The following is a 26,293-nucleotide window of genomic DNA, read 5'->3' as shown; positions in this document are numbered from 1 at the left end:
GCACAGTGCTGACGGCACCATGAACTGACAGAGGATGTCAACTGTAAACCGAAGACGTTGAACATGTGGATGCGGAAATGGGAGTGGATACCAACTCGAATTCAGGAACAGAACACCACATCCTTACACACTCCCACCAAAATGAATTCATTCATTCTATTCTATCACACAGGCACAATCCTTCTTTTGAGAATTATGAACTGTGTAAGCTGTCTTTGTAACTATAATACTGTACGTATCTTCCATACCTGCATTCGCAGCTGAATCGCAGCTGAATTGCAAAGATCCTCACCTCCAGAATTCCTGTGGAATCCATGGTTGTCCTGTGGAACAAACGAGAAACAAACTCTATACAAGAATAATATTATTAATTATAAGCAGAGCATATTGTACATTTGGTACACTTTCTCTCCGAGTAACTGGCAGCCACATTACCGCTGGACCTAGTGACTCTCATAGAAGTCTAAGTTCATTGTACTTGAGGTAACTTCAAACATGCCCTGGCCTTATACAGATTATAGTATTCTACACAGAGTAAAAACACGCATTTTTTAATCCTGCCAGACAAAAAAACACTATGTAGAACGAATCTGATGTTACCTTCACAAAAGGTAACATCAGATGGTACCATATTTCTAAATCCGTTCATTCAATTTGTTTGCTGTCTTCCTAGCACTGGAGTATACACGACTTTTCATAAAAATAAGAGCCGACAAAATTATCTGTAGCAGATCCTTGGTAAACTTTCAATTGGAAGTGCAAATTTTTCTAATATTCTCTGGACGACTGCTGATCATTTTCTCCATTACAGTCATCTGATCCCAATGTTTTAAGCTCATCACGATTGTCCAAGTCTCCTGCCATTTTCATTTCGCTTTCTTCTCTGTATTTAAGTGCTTTTAAAATAATTACTACTTCTATATTGTCCTAACCTTTTGTCCTTATTCATTTTGACAATGAATACAATCAGTTTTATTTAGCAGTCCCGCGGGCTTGAACCACAGTCCACTCAAACGCGTGTGAACCCCTTTCGCGCGTGACCACCCAGCTACGTTATCACAAGTTACACGGAAACCACGCATGACTCGTGGGCAGTTTATGCGCGCGCATACAGTGGATGAACAAACTCTAAAGGTTGAGTTTAAGTTACACTTTATTTCCATCCTTTTTAACTCATTTCTTTCGATAAATATAAAACTGCGAAATTCCCGGCTATCATTCCTAAACACCCTGCATATGTCAATACCGGAAATTGATAGAATCGCAAGGCGCCAAGGCTTCGGTGCATGATGGATAGTTCAAAGGTTGTCGAACAATAGCTGTCAGTAAGGAGGAGGAGCCTTGTCTTGTAGCAGAAATCACTGTTGGTTCAAGAAAAAAAAAAGAATGTTTCGTATTTTTTTCTGTTGATGTTTCTTTTGTACCTGATAAAAGAGCTGCCTTCAAAACAACGCACTTTAAGAAATACTTTAAACATTAATTAGCCTTTTCCAGTGCATATCATACTACGAGAAGACTGTATGAGAAGAAAATTATAATAAAAGTCAGATTCTCTATTCATATAATTTTTTTTAATAATTTATACATGATCTCGAAGATATTCTAGATATTTTTTTATTTTCTTCGGTTCAAATATTGGTTCAAAACTGCAACGTCAAATTGTTAAATTGCTATTCCCATGTGATAGAAAATTGAATCTTTTTTATATCTACAAATAACTCTCAGCTATCTAAACAATGTCTCTCAAACATTGTTTCTGCTTTGTATTACTATCATCAGACAAAATAAACAGCCGAAATTTATGACTGGGGCGAGGGCAAAAACATCGCCATCGTCCCACCTACCATCGGTTGTAAGGTGAGCGTCCCCTCAGTAAATGATAGAAAATATATCGTCAGAACAGAAGCAATTGCAAGTCCGTCAACACCTTTGATAGTGATTTGATGGAAAGATCGATAGGTGTTTAAAACCCAAAGTAAAGCTATGTTCGGAATATTGATAAAGGAAGAAAATATTCTGTATAAACTTTTTATCATTATGTTATGGTTCCTGAAGGTACATCATCCATCTTGGCCCTCATATGTACTGTTATTTGTTATCCGATTAGGCAGACTATCCTCCATCATCAATCATGCTGGAGTTTAAAGGAGTATGGATCATGTAACACTGCGACACACACACTATAATTTAAGGTTTTCTTTAGTAAGGAAATCTCTAAAAAAAAAAAGACGATACAATGTAAACCAGAATTCCCACATACGATAATCTCTAATACGATATTGGTATTGGATTTCATTCAGTGATTGTCTCTTAGTAGTACTAAGAAAATATCCTTTATTTAAAAAAGCACAGCAGGCTTGTTTATAGAACATAAATTTAACTAAATATTCTAGAAAAGAGGATTGCTGTTGTTGGAGTTAAGGCGCATCGGCGGCTTAGACTACATTGCTTCACATATATATTATGTTTGTAAATTTTCGTGTGTTCTGTGATCGATGTACCTGTTTACTGGATGAAAAATCCGAGTTTAAAGAAGAAAACATCATGAACCTCTCGTCTGAGACCGACTAACTTAGCCACAGGATTCGAATCTGGATCAATTTCCAGCCAGTGTGGGGAGGATTGTGTTTATATGCTCTGTGCCGCCTGAGAGGGCTTTGTAAAAATAGTAATAAACTATTTCAGTTAATTATAGTTAGTTCTCTTTCATAAATTAAATTTATATAAATTAATAAGAAGAGATATTGAAGATCAATAAACGCAAAGGCAATAAATAAAAGAAAATGCAAATTAAATTATCACAGCCAATTAAGTTATATTATTAAAAAAATTTAAGTTATTTTTATCGATTATGAGGCTTGGTTCGTAATATAGGAAATGGTTGGAGTTCCTTTACATCAGAAATTGCAATTCGACTTGCAACAAATATTAGCTCGTGCCCATAAACAGAATATGCTATGTAAAACTGGCATTGTTAGAAGAGAACAAAGCGGGAAGAGTTGCAATTCAGATTTTAGAAATCCTCTCCCCCCCATATCTAGCTCCGAAAGTTGTCCAATCTTAAAATAGCAATACTAGTATTTCATTAATATTTAAAATTTTGCTTAAAATTTTAATTACTAGGATTTATTTTAAATTAACATGAAAACTAATAAAACAATAATAACAAATTTAATATAATATTGTATTTTTATATCAGTCTATTTTTTATCTACATTCTAAGATTTGTGAACATTGTTTTGATTTATGACTTTGGCAGTAGGCCAAAAAATGAATCAAACATGTCTTTCCAGTGTGTATTTGTTAGTTTTGACTTCGATACTTAAGAATGTGAATAATTCTCACCAAAACTACCACAGTTCATGATCGTATCATATTTTAACGAATTAGAATTATTACCAGAAGGAAATAAATGAAATTTCTGAGCCATAAATGATCAAATTACTAAAAAAAAGAGATCTTTGGTCTCGGATGCAGAAAACATGATTTGCAATGCTTTCTATAGCGTTATGTGTGCATTGAGCGCTACATATACAACGAGACACTTTCTCTAGTGAGGATTGTCAGTCGCTAACTGAAGATAAAGTGTAGGCCTTTTAAAGCTCGCTCGCAAACATTACATGGGACTTCCTCTTTGGCAAACGTTATTCTTTTCAGATAATACCAATCTATCACAACGTGGAGGATAAAGGAGGTAAAGTGCTAACGGAAGTTTCTTTCAGCGTGACACTTTTCTTCTTTCTCTTTGCCTTCTACCCCATGACATACCACAAGGATTCTGGTGTCAGGCTGCAGTAAAGAAAAGATTTTCCTCACTGTAGGAATCTAATTACGAAATCAGTTCACGACTCTACAGAGTGCTAACGCTTTTATCTGAGCTGTTATTTTTATAGTGTGATTGATTGTTACCGTCTTGTTTGCTGGAGTGTAAGTGCGATCGGCTGTCGGCAATCTTCTTCCGGTTAGAGATGTTGTTTATATCCACTTCTCTATATGCGACGGATCTCATAGTTTATATGGATGTATTTTAAGCACAGTTTTCCAAAGAAAAGTTTAACTCCACTAATCCCTTTATAGAGTACGCAGTGAAATGTGTCAGATTGGATTAAAGAAAAAAAAAAAAAAATGGCGCTTTTAAAGGCTATATTAAAGTTCACCAATTAAAGTTTCACATTCAGTTAATATTTATTTATCAGCTTGTTCCTAATTTTGGCAGAATGCCAGCAATCCAATCTTTGTTTTGCGATCATTGTTTTGCAATTAACAGCATTCTCTGCAAAATGCGTTCATGCTTTTGGCAACTTGCCAATGATGGAAATCTAAAGTCTTGAAATCATATTAGACTTTCTGTTTTATAATCGCTAATAGAGGAAATTTTTGATTAATAAAATTAGATTTTATAGCAGTGCTATGCTACTTTGAAAGTTGAATGTTTGAATAACCAAAATACCAAATCAATATTTGCCATAAAAATCTACTCATAAATTTTTATTTATATTTTTCATTCTGGCTTTGAAAGGTTCTGAGCGATTCCACTTCTTTGCAAGTTTCTCAATAAGTAATTGACTTTAACTAAACATTTATATATTATTTATAATAGTTTATCATGTAGAAAGTTTTTTATTCGCAAACTCCTAAAAACCCACTTAAGTCACTGAAACTATACCGTGTGGAAAAGAAAAGGTTTGGTTTCGAATGCCATAAAATCAGTTGGCCTCGGAACAGGGTCGCCCGAGTTCTCTCTTCAGGAAACAAGTTACTCATACAGAAAAAAAGCTACTCGTTAGCCTTAGTTAGCTTGAAATAAAAACAGAACAATGACAGCTTCCTTTTTTCTCTCAGGAAATGGTCGATGTCTATCTGAATCCAACATTTTAACCTCTCAGATCTCTACAATGAGCAGTCTTCCACTTGAATGCAGCACGTTGTAACGATGGCAACGTAGTTTTGTGTTGTCAGAGTAACGAAACTGGACCACCGTGCCAACGTAGTGGCATAGTCATTCGACATCATTTCGGAAAGGTCTGGGTCCTGCCTTAGAGTGGAAGTGGACAGAATACGCACGATTGTCATCATAATCAGGAACGAAACTTCATAACTAGTTTATTATTTAATAAATTTGCGCACAAAACCAAAAAATGTTGCTACTGCTCTGTGCTTGCTAATAATGTCCACCAGGGGACGCTCATTGAACATTTTCGAAATAAGTGAATAGCGAAATATTCGCTTGCAAGTTGTAATTTACTTTAAAACAATTTAATTAATTGGAGAGTTATCTTTCAAATCTCTTATCAATGCACATAATTGCCGAGTATTGAAACGAATTTATGGCATCTTGGGTTCATTTCGAAAAGTGCCGTGTTAAAGGAAGCTGTCAAGTTTGGGAGGACACAGATGCTGTAAAGGAAATTTGCTCAATTCATTGCTCTATATGGAAGAATACCTATAAAGAAACGAAGGATAGAATAGTCTTCGCCTTTTGACATGTTGTGGTTTTCACACCTGGTTGCTCACTCGCATTCGGGGTGATAAATGCGAACTGGCATGACTGCTGGATGCAGTTGCTATAGCAATTTAGCTCCCAGAAGGATTTAGATGAATAAGTGAAATATTGATTCCCAAATGAAATCACTAGAACAGCTTCGGTTGCTATCTTAATTAAATAATTTCGATAGAGGAACTAGCGCCCTCTATCCCTCGAAGAAAATTGCTCACGGAAAGGCAAAGGTGAAATTATGTTGGTAGAAAATGTAAATAATGTATCCTCGTTCTTTGAATTACTGATTCTTTAATTATTAGAATCATAAACACCAGAGAGTTCCTTCTTAATTAGCGATCAGTTTTCTTTCATCGTACCAGTGAAGTTCTCTCTTTGGAAACAAAAATTCATTATTCGGAAATGTGGTTCTGTGTCGGCTTGACACAGAACACCGACAAGAAAAATACGTGGACCACCGTTAAACTGTTATGTTGCTACCGTAACGCTCTTTAGTGGCAAACCCGTTTTAACCTGTGCGGTTTGCAATTAGATTTGTCCATTAGTCTTTTGCTTTAAAATATTTCTCATTTCGTTCTGCTTTCTTCACATTATATGTCCGTCCTTGTTCTGCTAATTCTTCCATTTCACCCTTGTCCCCTTAGTTTAATCCATTTGAATCTGGATTTGTTTTTCCAGCTGAATCCGGATTCCAGTGACTGTGGGGAAAGAATTGGTTAACAATTATTATCGTGTGCATTAGAAATAGCTTCTGTTATGTAACAAGGATCGGTACGATCGGTATGGTGGTGGTGCACCATAGAATAACGGTAAAATGAGGAAACGGAAACTTCGGAGAGGTATAATGGACATTTATAGGAACTGTATAGGAATTACCAAAAAGGGCACATTATAGAAGTCAATACCAGATGCTCGAAAATAATGGTCATATGATATCAGTACGGGTATGCTCCCCTCCAACTGCTAAACAGGCGTGACGGAGGTGAACCATGCTCTATATAAGGGTGTCTATAAGATTCTGTGGCAAAAAATCCCATTCTTCCACGAGCGCAGACTTTAGTTCACCAAGTGACCGAGGATTGGCTGTCGTCGTGCAATGCGACGCCCAAGGGCGTTCAACACATACTCGATCAGACTTAAGTCTGTTGGTAGTGCTGGCAGCGGCCGTCATTGGAGATCTTCAGTTTCAAGATATTTATGCAACACTTGAGTTCAAGTGCGGTAGAGTTGTCGTGCATAAAAATAAAATATGGGCCAACCGCACTCCCTAAAAAAAGTCGCACATTGGGTTCGAGGATCTATTCTTGGAACTCCTGCGCAGTTACAGTACCCCTATCAAAAATATGACGAGGAGTGCGGCCGTTCATCATTATTCTGTCCCACACGAGAACACCGCCTTCACCGTAAGTGTCCCTTTCTTTGATGTTGGAGTGATATATCGCATTATTCGTTGTCTTCAGATGAAATAACGTGTAGAATCTGTTTCTAGACTAAGGGACTCATCAGAGAACAGAATTGTACCCTGTTAGTCCGGACTCCAAGTAACATGCTCATGTCACCTGTTTTGACGAGATCTGCGGTTGTTTGTGTTTAATGGGATACAAACCACTGCCTTCCTTGATGAGAGGACATCATAGGGTACTGTCTTGCTGTTATAGCCAGATAGCAGTTTGTTCTGGTTGACGTAATCCACGGGTAACCTAGGCCAGCTCTCCTTATAATGGTTCCCGTCTCTTGAAACTGCTCCAATAGAGTTAGGGAAAAGGCGCCTCCTGTGGTTTCCCACATTTGCGCCATATGAACTCTGTGTAGACAAACAACATCACCGTGAAAGCCAAGAAAGTATTGTGTTGGGATCTGTTGTGTGTCCTGGCTTTTGGCCATAGGGCCCATGGTGGGGCGCCAAGTTGCCCGCATACCGCTAGAAGGTAGCGAGGCTGCCCATAATTCTCTGGCTGGTCTCCGCCAGGATAGCCTGAGCTTCCTGGACAGAGACCAAGTACCAAGTTTTAAAAAAATGAAATGAGCAAGGGGTGTCAGTCAAGAATGGAGTGAAGTAGAAAAGAATAGCTGCTGTAGTGAAGGCAGCAGCTATAAGTTCAGTGGAGCTAGAGTCGTTCCACCTGGCGAAGGATTAGGTGTGGGAGAAGCCCCAGGGTGCGAGAGGGAAATTCACCCAGCAAGACTGCTGGAGATTGGTCGTCATCGGTCTGCTCAGATCATGAAGTCTTGGAGTCCTACCCAGCAAGCTAAGTTAGTAGTTTTACCTGGGCAAATGTCCAGGTGAGGAGAATTTTCTTTTGGTGGTAATTCTACCCAGTGTGCTGGGTTAGAAAATCCTACCCTACAGGAAGATTGGCAGGAAATCATGTCTGATTGGGTTGTGTCAAGACCGTCGATGTCATGTCCACGAAGGTTGTTTTCAGTTAGAGCTTACTGATCCAGTCCTTCAACTACTGCAATAGTGCAGATACGACACTGCGTAACAAATTAAGCCATCCTGCCACCTCCGCCTGCGACTTCCCCGCTTCAAGTCGTCCATACGGCGGTCATCTCAAAGAATCATCTAAATGACGGTGACTTGCCATCCTTAGTACTGGAGATGTAGCTGTCTCACTGAGCAATCCAAAAAAGAGAGAATGAAGAGATGTGATCGCAACTCGTCTTTTTTATAGGCATGAATAATTTGCATAATGCGCTTCTCTGTAAGGTTTTAGATCAATTTTTGTTAGAGAATTTGCATGCCAAGATGCCTATTACATCAAATTGCCTTCGGCGACATTGGTCACAATAAAATATTTATGAAAAACATTTTGTTCTATCAATTTTGTCGAGCAGTGTATAAAGTTTCAAGAAAACAAGATTTGATAGAGACCTTGGGATAGTGATTGTATCAAAAGATTGATGGCATATTTGTCTTGATTGCTCTTCAAGGTAAAGGCAAGAGGAAAGTAAGTTTTGTGTGAAATTCAAGATGTCCTCCCACTAAACTGGAGGCCGACCAGGGAATACACATAAGTTCCATAAAATACACACAGACGTCTTATATCTATAGTTGTCGCAGAAGAATCGAAAACAGCCAATGTTACCTGAATTTCAGAGAAACCATGTATCCAAATTTCTTTCCCTTTAAACAGGGTTTGAATTTTCACCTGTTCGTACTTGTCAGGACAGTGATCGTAACTACTGTGCTGTTCACAAAAGTTTCTGACATCAAACGCCATGACTGCGATGCACTTTGGATGTTCAAAGAAAATTTATGAACTACTTCAATCACCAGTGCTTTTTCAATAGTACTGATAATGGCTTCTTGTAGATTATCCCCTGTCACAGTTAATCTGTATTTTGTAAACAATATATTAATATCGCAATTTATAATTTCCTTTCAAAATTAATTCATTAAATAAAAATGTTTAAAAAGTACATTTTTTGGCAAAACAACAGTCTTAGTAAAGCAATAAATTCAGCTAGCAAACACTGAATTCCCACTATAGTAAGAAATTATTTCTATCTTTATAAACACAATACATTTTATCTTTAATAAACCACGCATTATTTCAACCGTCAATTGAATTCAGCGCTTCTTTCGCAACTTGAATGAAATCTCGGCCATGCAAGAGAAATGATTCTGTTTGGGTATAAATCTGCCTTGCAATTTGTCTGCAAATTTCCTCAAGACTAAACATATGTGGTATCGAGAAGTTAATGATGTTTTTATGTGTTTGTCCAAGAACTATGTCAGCAGTAAAATACACAGGACGATAAAAAGGTAGTTGACACTGTCACCGGACATAATGTTCGCGCAATTACTTTGGGGAACATTTGATATCCGCCCTAATTTTTCTCAGTGTTTTCGCAAGGTCCATTCGGAAGTAGTTTTTCGCCCATCTTTGACCATTAATAGCGAAACGCGCCAGATTCTCGGCTTCCATGGCTGGAAAACAGCATTTAAAGCTAACTGGGATCCATCTCGAGTGGAGGACTAAATCAATAGCGAATATTAATGGTGGTAAAGGTTTTCTGTCTGCAGCAGCAAAGTTAAGGAGGATTAAAGAAAGGCAGGCATTCATCTGCACGGGATATTTACTTACTTTTATTTGACGTAGATGACTTCCGTGAAAAATGATCTTCCCCTACAGCATCAACTTTATTTGAAAAGAAGCTCGCATAAAAAACTCATTTATATCGTCTCGTTTTCTTCGCTATTCCAGTAAGATAGCTTTTTTGTTTTTATTCTGACGTCCACTAGCAACGTAACACGGAGATAATTTCGGGTTTCTACAGCAATGTCTCTCGTTTTCCTCCTAGTTAAGCCTCCAGTCGATTTGCCGTACATACACAGTTTGTTAACATTGAACAGTTGCCCGGATCGACTACACGCGAATTTACTTTTCATTTTTAAAAACTGACGCGCTAAGCTGCGACGTTCAGTGCCATATGTTGAAAAAGAAATATTTATAAACAAGGAAAAAAGAGCTGTGTATCAGTCCACGATACCATTAACAACCAGTCGCCAGATGGCGCTCAGATGATCGTTATCAAAAGTGGAGAGGCGTCTTACCGCACTTTGAATTAAAACTGCGTGCATGGTATGTATACATCTACATTTTTATCTAACAAGGGTTGCCTCGGATTTTCAGAATGGTGTGGTTTGACTTTTCCTCTGGAGTTGGTGATAATCACTGGAATTTCAGCTGTTTTTCCCTGGATTTTGTTGTGCTGAATTCCTCTAATTTGCAATCATTTTGTCTTCACCATCATGTAAATCGTAGGCTATCTCTGTTTCCTCCTTGAAATTTTGTTAAATTATTGCATTTTTTTTGTTTTGTTATGCAATTAACAAAACGAAAAAATACAATAGTCGCACCCTTTTGTAATTTTCCATTTGCAGTAACTGCCGATTTAATTGTTGAACCGAAAATTGTTTATTTTCGGTTCAACAATTAATCAAAAAACCGAAAATAAACAATTCGGTTCAACAATTAATCAAAAAAACCGAAAATAAACAATTGGGTTCAACAAAATGTTAAACCAAATTTTGTTCAATAAAATTTGAATTCTGTGATAAATTATTAGAAAAGAATAGATGGCAGCAGCGTCGTATCTGTTGCAGTCGAATTGTATTTGTACAATTAAAAACATTCAAAGTTCTTTGGGTGCCCAGCAGCAGAGGGCAGTGCCAAAGTTATTTCAATTTTACCAAAATCAAAAAGAGTCACATTTTAAAATAAAAAAATAAAATGAATATTGATGAAAATAGGTTTACTTTGTTTTCTCCCAAAATTTTACTCTCATTTAGTGAAACAATTAGGAATATTACTTAAAGTACTTATCATAAAAACTGTCAATCGGTAATACCTTTCTTCTTTCACTTGCCAAAAATGATAAGCGTTCATCTGCGATGCCTGAATGTGCTTAGAATAATGTAATGTGCTCCTTCAGTGACCAAATAATCAAGTCCTCAAAGTGCCAGTATTGGAAATTACATGCAGTGCGGTAGCGATGACATTACTTATGCATACAAGAGCTAGTGCGTCATTTCCTGCTAACATACAGATTTCATGCTAATAAGCTCAATCAGTGTACATCTATATCTACTCCACCTACGAGTGATGCTCCGAAGCGTCATGGACATACCAACCTCCATTCTTGTATGCATTGCTTAATGCAATTGGACACTCCTAGTTTCCAAAATGAAAGTGGCAGTTTCAGATGTGCTGTCCCAATCACCATGAAGGAGTTTGTCATATTCTATTAGTTCAACAAGCGTAGAATTCCCAATGTACTTTCCTTTGAGATACAGTTGCAGAATCTTGCTTCTTTAAAAAAAATTTTCCCTCGTTTTAAGGTTTATTTCTGAAGTCCAAATATTATTGTAGCATTATGGGCTAATGATAAAAAATATTACACGTTGTCATTTATAATTACTAGACTTGTTGTGCCCGCATGCACATTCACCCATCAAAACTACTTAAAATATCCTTCTAATAATAGAGGGTAAAAAATGCATTCTTTTGGAGATTACATCGAATGCGTGTAATATCGTCCATAAAGCTGCCATTGCTGTGTTTCAGCCCTCATATATTTAATGAGGCAAAAGCCTCTCTGTCGACTGTGACGTCACATACGTTTGCATTCTTGTGAACATTAATCAAATCAGTGGCCTGGATTTCCGTCTCGCAAGCCAAGGGAATTATTATGCTTTGTCGAGACAGCTATGCTGACCTAATGGTTATTAATGAAATGAATAGATCTCGTGTAGATGACGGACGGTGGAGTCCTTAGTATGAATACAGGAGATAAGAACACTGGTTGGAATAATGTAATTAAAACGGGTTTTTTTCTGTTAGGAAACTTACCATCCTCCTGTGGTTAAGCAGTTCACCGGTTGTTTCTGCTTCGATACATAGACACCAAAGAAATAGATTAATATGAAATCTTTCCGATATGTTGATTATTAAATGAATGCGAAGGCAGCAAGAAATAGAAGTCTTAGACTTAACCTTGAAATGATGGACTCCGTTCGTATTTTGTGACCACTTACTTTGTACAACTCAGTGCATGTTTATTTTAGCTATTCAGAGGGATTTTGTTACTTCTTTGTGAGAACAACGACCAGACTAGCCATCCACTGCTAATGCTTTGAGTTCTGGTAATAGCATCTAAGGGGGGCCATCACCAAGTGCAGAAGGTATCGTGTTTAATTTTATTGCAACCGTACGTGACGAATAATAATGGCAACCTATTGGATGTACTATATTTCTTCTCAAAAGCGTTAGCAAACATTTGAGAAGTTGATAATATAGATTAAAGCGAGATATGCCACTGGATCGCAACATTTAAGTCAGAGAAATGTGGACTTATAAATTGCCCAAACTGCTGTGTCGAGTTCAGCTTGTAGTTAGATCCTTGCACTGGAGGAGTTACATTTAAAACAACATCGCATCACGTCCAAAGCATGGTTATTGAGCAACCGTTAACAGTACCATATATCATTTTTACTACGGGCGAGATGAGTTCTATCTCAACAAGTTAACCTATTGAAAATAACGAAAGAGCCATCATTTTGAATGCATTCCTGTATTAAGTGCATCTTCTCAGTGAAATTATTTGCAAATGAGATTGGGAATTATTAAATGACTGTAGAGTTTGCCTCTTTTATCTGCAATACAACCGAATATCAGGGCACATCATTGGAGTATTTCAAATTCGAAATGTTCCACAATGAAATACTCATCACCTTTAATTAAACGGTTGTTTGTCTCATCAATTTACTTCTCTTAGATCAGGGATGTCCAACCAGCGGCTTACTCCTTCACATTATGTCCATAGCACTGTAGGCCTAAGTGTTACGGATCTTCTGAATTTAAAACTAGCATGTTACAAAATATATTTTGACATTGCCTCTTGAAAACTGTGAAAAACAACTCGTAAAATTTCCTTCCATCTTGACAACTGTAAATACCGCTATCCGCAAGAAGCTTAGATAAGTGCACAAATATAGGCATTACAAGCAAAGAGATAGAAGTAATTAAAAATTTAAAATTTAATTTGCACATAATTTCACCTATTTCTCAAGACCACTTCTTATTGATTCAAGGGGCTTCCATTGGAACTGATACAATTAACACTGTGGAGGTTCCGATGTGGGCCATTTTGAAACAAATCTGTCACTACTGTGCACTTCATATCCCAGTCTTCATGACCTTTCCAGCTGAGAGAGCTTCCCAAAAGTTCACTAGTCCTCAGAACAAAAAACGTTGTCATGTTTAAACAAGTATTTTTTTCTCTCGAGTGTTTTTATTAATAGTTGAACTTGCTCAAAATCTTCGGCATGAACAACGAATTCCAGTGTTATACCTTCCGAGAGTAACCACTCCGTTTTCTTTTGATGGCTGGCTTCAAGATATTCTTCGGAAACTTGAATTACATCTGACTGTTTCATTGTGGGCCCTTTTACAAGAAATCTACTGCTAGTATGCCCTTCCTAACCTAGAAGTCAATCAGCGTGACTTTTCCAGCTGACGGTGGTTTCCAAAGATTCTCTCGTCTTCAGACTAGTGTGAGGAGTGTGTTGTCATGTTGAAACAGGATTTATCTTTTGTATATTCTTTTTATAATCGAATTTGTTGAAAAGGCCATAAAGTTCTAGGAGTTCGCTTCCTCTTTTGTCATGAAGTCTACTAAGATGACATCTGCGTCACTTGGCTAACTGACACTGTTTTGAAGAGGACAAAGATAAAGTTTAAAGTACCAAAATTTTCATCTTTTCCTTTGAGAATTTATCGAAAAATGTGGAACATTACTTTTTGGGATCATTTCATATTAGATAAAATGACCAAGAAAAAGTAGAAAAAGAAAGAACATTAAAAATGAGATTATAAAAAGAATACGGATGTAACTTCAACGGTAATCCAAAGCTAGTTCCTTAACGGGTTTGGGGCTAGTATTACGAGAGATAAGGAATTAAAAGGGAACTTCGTAAATAATCAAGCTTCAATCGATACAGCATGCTGTGTTTGCAGACAGCTTTGACAGCATAAAGGAAAGAAAATGCACTAAAATATCGGCTTTTGTATAATGAAATATCCAACGTAGACCAGTCAAACAGAGAAATCATCAGTTATGGCCCATTTACCAGCTAAACATTGTTTGAATGATGATTTTTCTCGAAAACAAGAAAGGAATTGTAATTAGCTGACGTGTTGGAAAGATGTTCAACAAACATTTGAAAGACACGTCAGAATTTTACACATGGAGACCCAAACAGAACATTTTAAATTACTCTCTTCTTGACTTATTGGGTTGGAAATAAAAATGAATATTTGTAACCATGCAACGGCTCATGAATTTTTAATTGTTTACAGTGAAAGATAATTTGTCAGAACTACTTAGCAGAAAAGATTCTGCTAATGTTTTGGAAAGGAGAAGAAACGGAAGAAAAAAATGGGAAAGAGAAATCTGTAAACGAAAACGGAACTTGTTTTCTTTAATAGTTAACGGCCATTTTTAAGTTAATTATATTTCGCTTAAAGAGAACAAAAAAAGGGTTTGCACACACCGTCTTTTGATTAATATTTTAATTAAAGAATAAAAGAAATAATTTTAATATGTATAATAATTTAACATTAGAATATCTTATTTTATTTAAAATGTAAATAAACTTTCTGGATTATATAAATTAATTATTAGCAAAATTCTAGTTAATATAATAGAAGAGGTCTTTAGCGTCAAGTATACTCATATTGATAAGAATATCATAACCATTGACCTGAACGTTAAACAATTGATATCAGTCAATATCAATTAATAAATTGGAACAATATTTGGAATTTTTTTAAATTTCTTTTAATTGTCTGCAACATTATTTAGGGAACCACAATTAATATGACTTTTTCTGGTTCATAAATAAATAACGTATTTTCTAACTTAAGCAAAGTAATAGTAGAACGAAACGTATATACATGTATACATACATATCCACATACAACGCCCTCGTGGGTAGCACAGTTTGCAGATCTCCCACGCCTGGTAGATAAGACCTGAGTTCCAATACTATTGATGACGTGAGGAATTTTTATGGGCCTTTTTCACAACGTGGCTGAGTTAGTTGTTCTCAGGCGAAGGTAACCTGGTTTTTTATCCCGGAAACTCGGATTTTTCGTCCATCAAACCGAAAATCGACCACAGAACAAACGCAATTTACATCCAGTATACACGAATGAAGTTAATATAAAAGTTCTACAGAATAGCCGCCATACAGTCTATCGCAGATGAATTTTCATGATTTCAATTCGTTCTGTGACCGATGAAGTCATCCTACGCTGTCTAGCCATATTTGTGGATGCTTTATTGCAGCAGACATTTTCCTTACGGTGTCACAGAGCAGTGAAGATTTTCATTCAATCCCTGTCGTCAACAACAGAACTTAAAATGCTACGATCCTATTCGCTTGCGAGCGCAAAAGGAAATATGAACGCTACAGACAAATAAGAAGCAGCCAGCAAAACACCCTTCCAAGACTTATCTTCTTTTATTGCGAAGATTCTGAGGTGCTATAAAAATAAAGTTGTCCGAAAATGGCACATCTTAGCGAATGTATGAGGAAACATTAATGACGTCATTACTGCTAAATGGACGTTCACATTTCCATGGTGACAACTGTTGATGGAGAGCACTAAAAGAAATTGAAAGCAAGAGACATCTTCGGAGGAAAGCTTCAAGTAGAGTATTACTCAGCACCCGATGTTGTTATTGGAACTATGAGAAATTTTATAAGTTGGAGAACATTTTGGCTTTCTCGAATGATGCGTGAAGTATTGCACAGTTTTCTCTGATGGGGGAATGTCATTCTGCGCTCAATGGAGTTTCTTTAAACTGAAATCACTTCATATTCTGTAAATATGGCCTTCGAAAAGTGAAGAATTCGATTCGGAATTGTCACTCGTTCATTTGCAAATTCAGTTTCGAAAAATAGATCGAATTTATATTTACTAGTATTTATAGATTCCTGAATCCAAACCAATAAAGCTGCAGTTTTATCCTCATAATTCTCGGAAATGCTTAAAATAAATTTAAACTACTATGTGGCATTTTCATATAGGAATCATCTTCACTCACAGTGATTCTTGTAGATTTGCCGTTGCTGAATTCAAATATGACAATCATATTGCTGTTAAACCCACCAATTTTAAGAGAGAAGGGATTAAAGTCCAAAACTAAGTTTCTAGTAAATTTATTTGGGGCTTGTTCTGTAATTTTAATTAGAAGATGCTAGTTTGCGTATTTGCATTTTGGCTTTAGCTTTCTGTTGGCTTCGATCGACATCGAAATTTCATTTCATCTGTTCAGTTTGAGTCTCCAATTCGGTTTACCATGTATTCTTTTGTCTATCTCAATCGCTCTCACAAGGGCTTCCGTGGTTCTTTTGCTGTTAGAAGGCACCGACAGAAATAAGAATGTTTTGGGAATTTTCAAAGTCAATGCGTCCTTGAAGAAGTGGTCACTCAACTTTTCTGCGTTTCTTTTCTTAAGTGGGTGTTTAAATTCGCCCATTAAGTTTGGTGCAGTGGAGATTTCTTGCCTAGGTGAGTATAGGTCCCTGCTTATTTCTGTGTTGTTAATTTTATTTGTTTTTATTTTGTATCAAGAGTTCGGACTGATTTAGAAGAAAGAGGAGATGTACATGTCAATGAAAATATGTAGAAAATTTGTACAACAAAAAGTGAACATCTGGGTGAAAGGGAGTGGAGTCACTTTTGGATAGAATGAAGGAGTTTCAAAACGATCTCCCGCACAGTTCTCCACCTCATATGCCCTCTATCCAGTACACATATTCTCCCTGAAACCACCTCTGCTCTCAATTTGCTAAATAGTGTGACTAAATGCTTGAAAGAAGAGGCCTGTCCATGATAATCCATTATACGGAATTCTCTGAGAATTGTTGTAGTGGAGACTCTTCTTTTAAGCTGTGCAGTCAGTGCAGCGATGCTTTAGGGTCGATCCTCTGTAGTCATCCTTTATAGAACTATTCTTCTCGTATTTCTGTAACTTTTATGGGCTAACCAGAGCTGGGTAGATGGTTTACATCTTCCAGGATAATCCAAAATCAGTAACTTCGTGCGCAGTTGTCCAACCAACATCTGATATTGTATTTTATACGTCTGTCTGCACAACATTCCCTTGTAGCAACACAATCGACACATTTCAATACTAAACTTTTGTTTATGCAGTGTAGTATTGAAGCTGCTCTCAAATGCAAACCTCACAGAATGTTTACGGCACTTATTAAAAATATTTCTGCAGCATTTTCAATCTTTTACGCACACTCTTTTTCATGTTTCGCAATTATTTTTTCATTTTTCGCAATTCTTTCGAATTCGGTAATTGTTTTTCAATTCGAAACCCAAGAATCATCTTCATCCAACGAGTAAACCTTTCTTAAAGTATAACTGATCATTCCAGTGTGCATCAGTTCATTTAGTTTCTAAAATCTTTTTCTCAACATCTTTAAACAATGCGAAACATAATTAATAATTTCTTATGCCTTTTGGAGTGTCCAGAACGTTGTTAACTTATAGTTGAGTACTCTGGAGAGAGAGGATAATCAGTTTAATTTTACAGTAATTCCCAGGTAAGCAAAAGAAAAAGTGTTAATTCACTTATCGTTTGAACCCTTATGGTGACTGGAATTCTTGCTCAAGTGAGAAAATTCCTTGTAAGGGAAGTGAAATTAATTACTTTTTATGTCCCTGGCATCTTCACCGAGAAGATAAATAGCTCCTTATGAATTCATTATCTCCTTGCAGAGTGGAAAAGCAAACAGGGAAAGACAGATAGATTATATCTAGTAAGAAACTTTTTTTCGTAGCTGCTTTACTGGGTTCAGCACTAAAACCTACCTTACAATTATTTTAGCTATTTTAATTCAGCTTGATTGGTTAAATGAACAAGGAGAATGTTATCTTCTCGTTTTATCCAATATCTTTCACCGCCCTCCTCTCAAGCTATTCAGGAGAGCGTGATTTTTCTTAACGTCTTTAAGAAAAGAAGCGTGCTAACAAAGGATTACATTATGTTTAAATTAATATTTAAATATTGTTCTAAGAGTTCTTAAAAAGGTTAATAATGAAACCTGATGAATGGAGGTGAACAAACCCAACAAAATAGATACAAAATAAGCTGCCTATCTGTGTGAATAGGAGTGAAGAGTGAATTCAGGATAGAGCATTCATTTTAGAGGTAACGAGACATATATTTCCTCGTCTACACCGATTTATCAGAATATAAGAAGTCACCGTTAAAATAGTTGGTCTCAGGCGAGGGAAGTACAATTTTCTTCTTCGGGAAACTCGGATTTTTCGTCCAGCAAACAGCAAATAGACCACAGAACACACGCAATTTACAGACATATTATATCCGGCGCAATATTGCCTAAGTCACTGATGCGCCTAAAACCTTACAAAATCCCTAAAACGTTTTTCTGAAACAGAAAAGGGAACTTTTCGTATGACTGCCACAAATATGATGACCTGCGCTGCCAAATGATCACAAGACTACAATACAGTCCCAAAGACCAAGAACAACGTCTCTTAGAAGGCAAGGAGACATACTTCGCCTTTTCCGAATATTCATAGGAACTATTCACGAGACACTGAACCCTGTTACCCCAACAAGCGAACCAAACAACCTAACCGAGAGGAACAGGAGAAACTCGACATGGGGGATCTGGACAATAACAAATCTGAGGCAAGGAAACAAAAGGCTCAACTCACCTAACTACCAAAAATGATAGGTGGACTAAGAGAACAGAATCCCAACCACAACAAGAGACGCACTAATTGGACACTATAAAAAGACGCACAACATGGACGTGGAACCATGCCACATGAATGACCATAATTCTAGGACCGGACTGCGACACACCGAGCACGGACTACGCAGCTTGCTGCCAATAGCGACCTGAATCGGGCATTCTAGCCGGATTCAGGTCGCTCCTCCTAGCTCCTCCCTTCTCCTGGTGGGGCATGGTCATGCCCCACTGATCATGTGGAGACATCTTCTCTATCGTCCCCATTCTTCTGCCTTTACCCCCTCCCCCACTCTATTTGCACGCAAGCGAACGCCTCACACATCAAATCTAATCTCGTCCAAATTTACAGTTTCGTTCAATCTCGGCCTATTCATTTCAAGCGACACCCCAACGCAATCGATATATTTTTCTTTTTTTTAGGTCCTAGCCACTGAAACCTCAAGAAAGTAGGCGGCAGGACCTGCTAGAGTACTTACTTAAAAATTGGTGTATCTGGTCTGCCTACATGGGACGAAGTGCAGGCAACGTTGGGCCATAGTAGGGGTTCAGCGGCTAAATAGCCAGAGAAACAACGGTATATGACATTGCATGTTTACAATATCCATACACTTTTAAATCTCTGGCCTTCCCAGTGAACTGGCTCATCTACAATGAAAGCAACGCGGAGATGGGGAAAATCCCTGGTGCTGTTTGACATCAACATACTTTACACTTTACACTGCTGCCACAGTCGGAAAGAGCGGAATTGTCCAGAATGCCAATTACCGTGTAGAATTCATTGTTTCAGAACGACCACCAATGGTCCAAGCCCACACCACGAGAAAGAACCCCCGGACGGTGACATACTCCAGTAAATAACGTTCTCTGAGCATCAGCAGGTCCAAACGCGGCCATCAGATCGGAAAAGTGTGTACTGTGATTCGTCACTTCATAATACAGCTTTCCACCACTTCAAGGACCAATTACGATTACTTATTCACCAAGAAATTTGGCATCATGCATTGCGTGTTATGATGTTTTATTTGAGTGCTGTAGCTCTTCGTAAAATCCATGCCACGCAGCTCGTCACATGAACTCCTAGTTAAAAAAAAAAAAAATCGATGAAAACTGAAGAGAATTTACGTATTACTGTCCTGCGTGACCATTGGATCTCTTTCCATCAGTTTCTGAGGTCTGCAAAACCTTTCCAGGCCGTTTCAATTTTCTGACTGCGTTATCAAATTGAAGCAGTCAGCAAATTGAAATTGCATTTGGGAAACGTCTAAGGCAGGAGTGGCCATGCCCATTCCAAACTCCTGCACGCGTTCAGCAGGTTGTACAATTGTTCAAGTGTGTATTCACAGCAGATTTCTTGATGCACGAACTGAAAAACCCGGAATAACACAAGTGGAAAAATTCCACTCAGGTCTCCTGAGATCAACGAACCACAGCCTCGATTGAAGAGTCCTTTGAAAGTTCTTCCAGTTATCGACGGGACTCGAACTCAGATCTTTCCCAACGAGTGACAGTAGCGAATCTATTTAAAAGAAGATAGAAAATATAACGTAACCATAAAACTAACTTAAAAAGAAAAAGAAATGGAGATAAACGTATAAGTTTTAAATTCACTTTTGCTGTCAGAAATTACCACTCGAGTTTTACTACTTGTTAGCATCAAGGACAAACTTTTGGCAATATAGTGTATATATTTACGGTCTCCCTTGGAGAATAAAAGGCAATAAGAAGCAAGGTTTTCGCACTAGAGTGGTCATATTTAGCCAACCAATTTATGGATTCGTACCAGAGCTACCAACTACATTAGATGCCCATTCCATTTTGGCAAGGGTCGTGTAGAACTTTGCATTTTATCGTAATTCATATTTGTCATTTTAGATAACCATAAACGAAACCGCGGTTGCAGACAGAAACAAATTCACGGTGGCAGTTTAGCCCCGGCTTTTCATCGAAACGTTGGTATGCATCACAAATGCCCGAAGTGAGAGTATCTTGGTGTGTTTGTTCCCTTGATCCAGTAAATACATTTGCGCTACAACCATACCGCTAATTCATGGTTGCAGGTAATGTGATTTGTATTCTACATTAGGATTTGAATGTAGTGTTCCGCTCATCACATACTGACTTGTGGTCTTCCGTTGTCACACTCACGGCTAGTTTGCATAACACGCTCGCTAAAATATGTCGCAATTAGACAAAGCAGAAGACAATTAGCGACGCTAGATGGCGCTGATTTGGGTGCAGTCAGCAAACGAGGCCAACTGTTGAAAGTTTTCGTTTTATCTTTGATCGTGTTATAGGACGGCTGTCCAGATGTACAGTAGTCATGAATGAATGAATGAATTTTCTGTTTATACTCCGGGACGACCAAACGGTCAGCATGGTTACCGAGGGTTTCGTAATATATTCAAATTTTCTTGGATTTTCATCTTAAGCGAAGTTGGTAATGATCTCTAAATCCCACGACACTGAAGGCATCTATTACTTTGATGAGGTCGCTGTTATGGATCTTTTTACATGCCCAGCTCATTATGCAGTTTGTTCCTTCGTTTGAAGCAATTCATCCAGTTGTATTTAGTGTCTTCTGCCTCAATTAATGATGTTATTTGTAGCGTAGATCAAGAGAAGTGAAAATGCTGATCTTTCTAGAAATTCCATTTGTTAAAGAATTTTCTGAAATTTTCTATTTTATAACTTGTACCTATAAATTAGGACAATTTGGAGACCATAATGGGCAGATGGAGCACGTAAGACTCTCAAGACTGTTAACAACTGCGTCATGCCATGAGCCGAATGAGTGGCTCAAAATAACAAGCCAAACTATTATATTAGGGGTCACCCGGTAATTTTTTACATATAAGGTTCAGTATAACAATAAACATTTGGATTAATAATTAGAAATCATTCTGGTTGAACCTCCCCTTGCCCCAAAAACGACTCTGCGACAGAGTACATTGTGCTAGGTTTCCTAGAAGAGACGCCCTTTTAATTAGCCTCAAAGAAAACAAATCTGGGGGATTAAAGCTGGTGACCTGAATTTCCACCGATAGGACCACGTCCCCGATGATCAACTTCTTTGGTAATACCCTACCGGAAAAAGAGGTTTTCCCCTTCATTTTAGGACAAACATAATCTTCTAACATTTTCTTTTCAAAAAATGGTCCAGTCCCATTAGGAAAAATTTCGCCCTCAACAGCAACTCCAAGGGAGTTTTCTTTATTTGCAATTTGAATATTAGAGGTTTGCAGTGGCCAATAAACACAGTTATGTTCAGTGATATGTCTACTGATTTCGAAAGTTGTATCATCAGAGAACACGATTTCATCGGGCAAATTTTCGAACATCTGGAGAAATTTACTGCAACTCCAATTCTCCTATCTGTATCGCCCTCATTAAACGTATGATAATATTGATAAAAGAGATGGTTTGAGGATGATAGAGCGTGAGACATATCCTCTTATATCAGCCATGATGCGTATTAAACTTTATTTCTTCGTGCACGAAACATAGGTTTTGTTGTTATTGTAAGGTGTTAGGCTCATCATCGGCATAGACTATGCTGCATATCAAACGAGGGCCCACACAAAGAATTGTGGTTTTTACGTCCCATCGAGTTGGCTTCGACTCTTAATGATTCTCTGGACAAGCGCTCTCCATTTCATTTTATCTCTTCGTTGTATTTTGGAGCTCCTGTAAAGATAACTCAGTGGTGTTTTGATCTTATATATCCAACTTAGTCGTTGTCTCCCTCTTATTCTACTTCCTTCTGTTTTCCAAGGAATTGTGTTTATGCATCGCATGTCTGAAGTACGATAGCTTCTCGCTGACTATCATGGCGTCAAGGAAGTAAGCAGGCTTATTTGGCATAGAAGCCAGCGATTGGTTCCTTGTCATCGGAGATATCCTGAGCAGGATTCTCCAGATCCATAGTTCGAAGGAATCAATCTCCTTCCCTTCGTTCTTTCTACAGGTGCAGCTCTCACACCAATACATCCCAGCAAAACATTAAACAAAACATTAGCATTCTAAATAATACATTTTCCAAGATTTACCATTTTATTGTAAATCCTGGAGTTTGGCTCACCCTGTGTACAATTAAATTTTATTTGTAAGTTTATTCGAAATATTTACTTACAACATACGTTACTGAAATGTTTCTTTCATTTAGAATTTTGTGGTGTTTTTTGGGATGAAATGTGATCTTAAATTCCCATTAAACTAGCAACTGAAAGGTGAAACACAGCAATGTCTGTTATTAAAATAGGAAAGACTTTAAAATGTTTGAGCTAAACAATACCAAATGATTACCAAACATCAATTTTCTTAATTCGGCTTTTTTATGTCCCAACGTTTTGTACGAAAAAAACCCACCCTTCAATTCTTTTGGTTTACTCACAAACCTTGGATAAGAAATAAAATTTCTTAAGTTGCACAAAATGCATTTCTGTACATTTTCAATGTGCAAAAAAAACGTAAACAAAATCATTAAAAATAGAATGTCGCTGAATAGTGCATTGCGTAAAACCCCAGTGATGTTCTTAATTGATCACCTTGACATAAAAACGAATTTAATTAACGTGGTTTAAAAGCTTCTCGGAGTAACTTTAAAGAATAAGAAAAAAGCTTGGTGAAGGAAAAAAAAAAAGACAGCTCTCAAAGATTTTACCCTACTCGATGAACTAAAAACTCTACAAAGAGTATCTTTTTTTTTATTTTTAGCTTCATCCTTGTTTAAGGTTTAGCCAATTAGTTATTGCCTGTGAAGGTGGAAAATTGGTTGTTGTCCAACGTACATTATTGGACTCTTTAGGTCTGCGATCATTAGTAAGAAAAGCTGTTTAATTGGAGAGATTGTTTTTCCAATAGAGGTGTAGTAGAAATTTGGGAAAAAAAATATATAGAACGAAGCCTGGTGACGAGAGAAGAGATTTGATGTTAAAACTAAGTCCATCGAAATGTTTTGAAAGATGGGATTGGTAAATTTGGTTAATTATGTCTATATTAATTCTTTATCGTTGATGATCGGTGCTGAAAGAGGCTTTTGCACTCTGAAATTCTTTATTAGTGAATTATGCTTGTGTAATTTCCATACTTGGACCATGAATGTGGACTATGAAAAGCGTACAAGTATAGACTTAATTTATATGAGTTAGATTCTGTTTTCTCCTTTTGTTATCAATACGTACTACAGTGTACTCGTAAACTTAAGAAGTATCCAAATAAAGAATCGCAGGCCCTTCGCAGCCAACTCAATGTTATGGTTGCTACCATTCCACACCTTGTAGAAAAGGTTGGGGCTCAAATCCTATCTGGGTACCATTGAGTAGAACTCGGCAGAACTCTTGTTTTGACCATTTCCACATATCTAGTTTGTCAAATTCCATTTCCTCATATCTATTTCCACATCTATTCCGCATGTATAGTTTATCTTAATTATATTTTCATATTGTTTTAATATTATAAAACAGATAATTATTCAATTATTTAAATATTAATTTTCTGTTCCTGTCGTTATAACCAATCAATATTTAGTTGAAGTATAATTGCTTTAAACTATGTATTAATAAATATCACAAAAAATGTTTCTTACACGGTGTTTGTGCCTTACTTTTGAGGAAACTCATAGAGAAATGATTTGGTCCTACAATTAAGTTGTCTTTGTGTCCCTGAAGAAATTTGGTTGCTTGGAAACATAACAATATTCATCCAAAAGCAATGAAAACTTTAGGAAAATCTAAATCTTTCTAAAAAGAAGAAAGGTTTTTAAAGTGATAAGGTCACTTTGTGGTATTGCACAAATATGACCATTAATGTAAGGGTTCAAATAACAAGAAGAGAGGAGAGAGAGATTTGATTTTAAAACTAAGTCCATAGAAATATCTTGAAAGATGGGATTGGTAATTATGGTATGTCGTGTTTATATTAATTTCTAATATAAATGCTAATTCAAAATCACGTGACTTAATGGAAATAAAATACGCAACTACAGTAAATACAGCGCACTTTTGAAAATCCGTCGATGATTAAAGACCTTTCGCAAAGACCAGTGATTGCTGTATTTTTCTCTGATGACATAGTTCAAATTAATTATCTGCAACAAAGTTTAATTTAAGATGGTGGCATTCCACGCTCCACAGTTTCTTACAGTAATTTTTTTATATTAAATTAATGAAGTTTCTTGGGCCTGCGATTCTTTATTTGGAGGATGTGAATTGGTATTTCCGACTCTTTCTTTTATTTAAGGGTACTCTTCAACCACGATGATGCAGGTATGAATCATTTCCCCAACCAAAATTGCAAAGGAACTACGTGCGTTGTTTGAATATCAAAAATACTATCTTTGAATGTAAAGAACCTCATCCCAGAAGATGTCAAGGCCTAATCCATTGGAAAGAGTGAAACAGATAAACAATTCGTGTGATATTGAGATGTACTGTCGCTAACAGTGGCTATTCGGTTAGACTAATTATTGCTATTCCCAGCAGTCTGTATATATTTGGGAAGATTTGTTCAGCAACTTGGCGAGAATATTTGATAACGACAGTGAATGGTGATGTTTCGGTCCCAACTTCGGTGACTTACCCAATTGCCAGAGTCTTTTATATGTATACTTCTGTTCGCAGAATATAAATCTAACTGGGGCAACGATCTCTCTAACGACTTCGTTAGTTGTGACATGTTGTTAAACGAGCGTCTCCAAGTTTGTTTGTAGAGCGAAGTTTACGCTTACGACGTCAATCAATTCAGTGTCTGCGCACTATCACTTGTCATAAGGTTCAGAGAGGAGGGGAAGTATAGGAATATCCTTTGTCTGTCTTTTCTACAGTCCTCTGTATAGTTTCTGCCTGTCTATTCCCTCTGTCTAAAATATATATTAATGTATCACCTGTTTATTCTCTCTCTCTCTCTCTCTCTCTCTCTCTCTCTCTCTCTCTCTCTCTCCATCGAGAGAGAGAGAGTAGTCATTGTACAGGGCCGTTCTAACCATTCCATCTGTTATTGTACTCCGTGTTTAAAAAGTCAAAAACATCACTGAAAATTCGATTGGTGCAGCGTAGACAAACCACGTTCTCTGCAGATTTTCAAGGAGTAGTTTCCAGTAGTTCTCCCAAACTGTTCCTCAGAAAGTGTAGGCATACTTTTCCTGAAAGCCTGGCTGTTAAAAAATAAGGAGGGACAAGACAAAATTCTTAGAACACCATACCAAAATAAAAGAAACAGACATGTCTATAATGATTATTGACAATTGTACGTGACATTCATACCAGAGTTTTCTTCGACCCACAGGAAAGAGAGTGTCATGAATTGTCATCAGGAAACTTGTTGCCAGGATTTGGCAACAACTTTGTTGATAATGCTCTAGATCTTCTTCTACTAGATATATCAGTTTATCTATTAGAAGAAGATCTCAGTAGGAAAAGAGTGGGAGAAAAGAAAAAAACAGGATTTCTGAAGTACGCATAAGAAAAGACATTTGAAAATTAGTAGCC

This window comes from Mastigoproctus giganteus, chromosome 9, assembly GCF_048544385.1.
Source record: "Mastigoproctus giganteus isolate SK-2022 chromosome 9, ASM4854438v1, whole genome shotgun sequence".
Taxonomy (NCBI): Eukaryota; Metazoa; Arthropoda; class Arachnida; order Uropygi; family Thelyphonidae; genus Mastigoproctus; species Mastigoproctus giganteus.
The sequence above is the reverse complement of the archived record's forward strand: the minus strand, read 5'-3'. Positions refer to the sequence as shown.